Source organism: Aegilops tauschii, chromosome 1 (genome assembly GCF_002575655.3).
Source record: "Aegilops tauschii subsp. strangulata cultivar AL8/78 chromosome 1, Aet v6.0, whole genome shotgun sequence".
Classification (NCBI taxonomy): Eukaryota; Viridiplantae; Streptophyta; class Magnoliopsida; order Poales; family Poaceae; genus Aegilops; species Aegilops tauschii.
This window is the reverse complement of record NC_053035.3, coordinates 4,180,520-4,186,043: the sequence shown is the minus strand read 5'-3', so window position 1 is coordinate 4,186,043 and position 5,524 is coordinate 4,180,520.

The window sequence follows — 5,524 nt, the reverse complement described above, 5'->3', positions numbered from 1 at the left end:
GCTGGTTTTCCGGACGCGGGCGGTTACAAAACCCAGGAGAGGAGGAAAAAAGTGGAGCAGATCCAAATTCAGCGTCTACACGAAAGGGTTCAAGTGCTAGAGGAACGAGACGGCAATAGAGATGCCGAAACTGCCCCCGAAGCTACACCGCCATCTCAGCGTAGAAGCAGCGTGGCTTCCACCGAGCTGCCTCAGCTGGAGCATGCGGCTACTCCTAGCTACCCCGTGGATGCTATCACGGAGTCTCAACATTGCCACCTTATGGCGGAATGGCAGAACTTGAAAGTCAAGGCGGCTGTTGGCTCTGTTTTACCTACTGAACCCGGCGCAACCTACCACTGTCGGCCGATTCCAGAAGGATATGCTAGGGTGATGGTGGATGAAATAACGGAGGGATTTGAGGACCTCCAGCTTGACCACCCTACCGGTGAAGGGGAGACTCGGCTGGGTTTAGCTCTAAAGACTCCATGCCTATGGCGGAAGGAGCTCATCAAGCTTCCGAACTGGACGGCTCCGGCGAGTAAGGGCACTCCACCTCCTCCTCCGCCTCCTCCTCCGCCTCCTCCTCCGGCGAGTGATCAGGGCACTCAGCCTCCTTCTCCGGCGCGTGGCCGCACTCCGCCTCCTTCTCCGCCAGCGCCGGCGCGCCAGGGCAGCCAGCCTCCTCCTTCTCCGCCTCGTCAGCAAGGGCGGAAGAGACCCGTCGCCGCTGCGGCTGCTCCGGCGCGTCGTAGTCCTTCTCCTCCGCCTCGTAAGCAAGGAAAGAAGACAGCCGCAGCCGCTCCGTCTGCTCTGCCGGCGTCTAGCAGTACAGCTGCCAGAGGCGGGCGGTAATACAGATTCGGTCCTTCTCTGAAGACTCCAGAGAAGTTACCATATGAGAGGACCGAGGAGGAGAACGCGAAGATCGTGCGAGCCGAAGTGAAGAACTTCTTTGAAGGGGACAAAGCAAACAAACATCCTCCTCCGGAGGAGAAGGTAGATCCGGTGAAAGCACGACGAGCTGGGGAAAAAATTGCCCAGCTCGGCGAACAAGCGAACCAATCGTGCCCCCCACTCAAGGTGTCAAAAGACATCGTCGCTAATGATCCGGGTATGTTGCCCGGTTATAGCAATCTTGGAGATTACCTGCCCGACGATGTACATTATGCAATCATGGAGGTGGACAACCACAAATACCATTACGGGAAGCCTCTCGTCAAAGATGTCAGATCTCTAAGCACGATGATGCGAAGACTACATGATTGGTACATGAAAACCTGCAGAGAGTCTGATGGGATGAGTACTTTGACGCTGAGAGTTAAGCCGGAGCATGACCTCGTTAGAATTGAACCGCTGAATGTTCCATTTGAGGATTTCTTCCAGTTTTACAATCTAAAGTCCCTCGATAAAACAACGATCACTTGCTACTGTCTGTAAGTAGTACTACTTCTGTCATTAAGTCTCTCTATATAGGTCAGCTCTTTCATTGCATGTATTTATACTTATCCTCACTATATTATGCAGATTGAAGATCGCCGAATTGAAGAAAAGATAAATCGGTGATATTGGGTTCATTAACACAAATCTCATAGATGCATATACGGTTGAAAAAAATTCCAAAGAAGCCGAGGCCAACTTGCTTCATTGGTATTAAATCAAAACAAAGATATAATACTCTTTCCTTACAACTTCAAGTGAGTGTTACTGTCTTGTGCATATTCGGTTTCCCTTATTAGTCCAGGTTATGGTAATGTAATTGATGACTTATGCATGCATGCGCAGCTTCCACTATATTCTCCTAGAGATTAAGCTTGAGCCGGGAGTAGTAACCGTCTTAGACTCGAAACAAAAAGATCCCCAGGACTATGCGAACATGACTCAAATGCTCCAGAAGTAAGTTAAATCGATCATTATCCACCATATCAGCAACTTTGTTCATTTCCTGATATCAAGTAATTGTTTTCTTTGTCCGGCAGGGTTTGGAGAAAATTCACCTCAAAAGCTCCGGGACTGCCGAAGAAGCTGCAATTTAAACACCCGAAAGTAAGTACTATAGTAGCATGTTCCGCGCATCTCCTAGTGATTCAAGCGCTAGTTTGATCAATACCATTTAGCATGCTTGCTTATCAGTTAGATTGACCTCTATTTCTTGTAAAGTGGTTGTGGCAGGAACCCGGGAATAATTACTGTGGATACTACGTTTGCGAGTCCATCCGCTACACGACCTGTGAGCGGGGCTACACTGAAGAACAATATGAAGTGCGTAAGCAATAATATTCACAATTTTATTTTATTACCATCATTTGTGTTGAGTTTCATTTATTCATATATATATGTATTGACCCCCTTCTTCAAATTAGATTTTTCGGAAGCGGGATCAACTCCTAGCAGAAGATCGTATGCGAGGAATTCAAGAGGAATTGGCGGCATTCTTCCTTGACCATGTGATCGCTGAAAACGGAGAATACTATGTGGACCCTGTGTTCATACAATTTAATTAGGAGATTGTATTGTAAGATATAATTATTGTATATATGTAGCCGGTAGTGTCGGATAGATATACGAGAACTTGTTGTTGGACCAATATCTCGGAGAAGGAGAGGTGGTCGATATCACTCTTCTCTCTGTATGCATATGTTCATGACGATCTTCTGTTTCCTTCATTTGATTACTAGCTAGCGTGTCTACTCCTCTCCATACGTATATAGTACGTAGCGTCGACCAAGCACGGAGATAAGAGAGGACACTTCTCTCTATTAATTTGCTAGCTAACACAATATATGAAACACCTAAATTAATCCCCCAAAACCCCTAAACCACCCCCTTTAAAAAAAACAAAAACCTCAGCTCCAGCTAGCTGCTGACGCGTGGATGCCTATTGGTCCCGGTTGGTGTGCCACCAACCGGGACCAATAGGCAGGGCTTTTGTCCCAGTTGGTGTCACCAACCGGGACCAATAGGCAGGGCTTTTGTCCCGGTTGGTGTTACCAACCGGGACCAAAAGCCCCCCTGCCTGGGCTGGCAGCAGCGGCCACGTGGAGGACCTTCTGTCCCGGTTCGTGTAAGAACCGGGACTAAAGGGTTAGGGCATTAGTAACGACCCTTTAGTCCCGGTTCGAAAACCGGGACAAAAGGCCTTTACGAACCGGGGTAAAAGCCCCTTTTTCTACTAGTGTGTAACAGAGGAGGAGGGAGAGGCTGTGGAGGTGAGGCCTCCAGCAGCACAACAGAGAAGGAGGAGGCACAGACAGAGGGAATAGGAGGCCGCCCAGGACAAGCAGCATCTTGAGTTCAACCGCCGGCTCGCCGAGAAGGTGCTGGAGAAGTGCAACGATGAAGATCTTGAACTTCTTTTCCCTGGTGGCAGGAGAAGGAGTTTCAATCACATCATATCTTGGGCGAGGAGAAGAGCAGTCATGGCTCCTCATCCAGCTACTAGGGCTATGTGGGGTCGTTTCATCGTGCGCTATGACTGATATGTCAATCTCATCTCATCTCATCCATCCATCGATCTATCTATCTATCTATCTTGGTGTTCTATGTAAGCTCTGGTGTTCTATGTAAGATCTACTCTATTCTATGTAATAAGTGGTGTTTGATGCTACTCTGAATCAATGTATCTATGTATTTATGCTACTCTGAATGAATGTATGATGTGGATCTGAAATCTACTGACTGAATTAACTGACAGAAGATACACTGACTGAACTTACTGACTGAATCAACACAGGAATGAATGTCTGAATGAACTGACTGAATAGTAGTTATTACAAACCATGGTAGTTCAATTGACTGAATATCTCTGAAACAAAATAAAGTATAGTCATTACAAACCATAGTAGACCCAAATCCATCCATATTTGTTCACTGACACAAACAGAACCATGCCAAATGAACTCAAGTTCAGACCAAGACATGCTAGTTACCACTTGCATAAAAGTAGTCTTTCAGCCTCCCACTTGGCTTCCTGATCCTCTTTGACCCCTCCTGGACAACAGTTGAAGTTGATTGCCTTGGTACAATGAATGTTCTTCTCTGGGCACTTGTAGATCTGGTGTTCTTTGCTGGAGAAGTTGTAGATGATTTGGTGTTCTTAGCAGGAGAAAAAGTGTTAGCAGAAGAAGTGTTAGTCTTGCTCCTCTTAGCGGGTGGTCCTTGTGCTATTGCTGCTGGAATAGTTGAAGCAGCCCTTTTTTGCCCTAGAAGTAGCAACTGGAGCTGGTGAAGGTGCAGAAGTTGTAGCTCTTGCTGTAGCTGGTCTTGGTTCAGGTGCAGTAGCAGCAGGTACTCTTGGATGCCTCTGAGCATTTGTAGCCATAGAAGAACTAGCTTGAGAGTAATTTGCTCTATTTTCCTACACAATTAAGAAACATTGTAAGAAATTTAACAATGAAATGAGACAATGAAATGAAATGAAACATGGCCTCAAATGACCTGGTGCTTGTTCATCCTCATCTGAAACTTAGGCTTCAAAGGGTCACCACAATTGTTGAACCTATGGCCTTGCTTCTTGCAATTGCTACATGTGACAGTACCAATTCTTGAGGTGTCCTTTTTTGCTGGCACCTCAAATACACCTTTCCTGGCAGTTTGCTTTTTGCCCTTCTTTTCTTTGAACACTGGTGGAGATATGTCATCTCTAGGTGTATGAGGCCAGTGGTCAGGACCTGGAACTGGGAAAATTATATGCTTGTATATTTCACAGTACATGGGCTTTTTGAAGAAATCATTGACAAAGTCTTTAGGATGTAGCTTCACTTTCTGCATTGCAGCAATGGAATGACTGCAAGGCACAGCTGTCATGTCCCACCTCCTACAGTCACAGGTATGGTTGTTCAAGTTAACACAATATGTGTTCTCAGAGCTACTAGTCACTTGCCATGCCTGGACCTGCCATGTATGCATCACAATACTTAGCCCACTTCTTGCCTTCTTCTAAAATTTCTGAGTAGGTTGGTGTGATCTCCCATCTGCATGGCTCTGTTTTCTCTCTGATTTTCTGAAACTTGATCATCAACTTTGTTCTTATGCCCTCCAGCATAGTCCTGATTGGCTTGTTCCTAACATCCAATATCATCCTGTTGAAAACTTCACTGAGGTTGTTAACAACCAGGTTAGTTTTGCAAATAGTATCCATTTTATATCTTGCCATGTATGGTCTGGTATCTATGACAACCACTGCCAAGCTTCAAAACTTTCTTTCTTCAAATTTTCCATCCCTTTTTCATGACCATTCTTAGTGAAGGAATAGGCAGCCTGATCTAAGTGTTTCTTGAGTTCCTCCCCTCTAAAACCAGCAAATTGGAAGTTGGCATATATACGTCTAAGACAGAACCTCTGTGGGGAGTCAGGGAATACATCATTGATTGCATTCAACAATCCCTGTTAATTATGATGGCTTAGAACGATGGCTAAGTATGATGGTAAGTTTAAAGTGTGGTAGCCATGAGTAGTGGAGCACATACCTTTTGCCTGTCAGACATAATTGTGTACTTGCCAAACTTGTTCCCACTTCCAATAACAGTTCTCAGCTGTGTGAGAA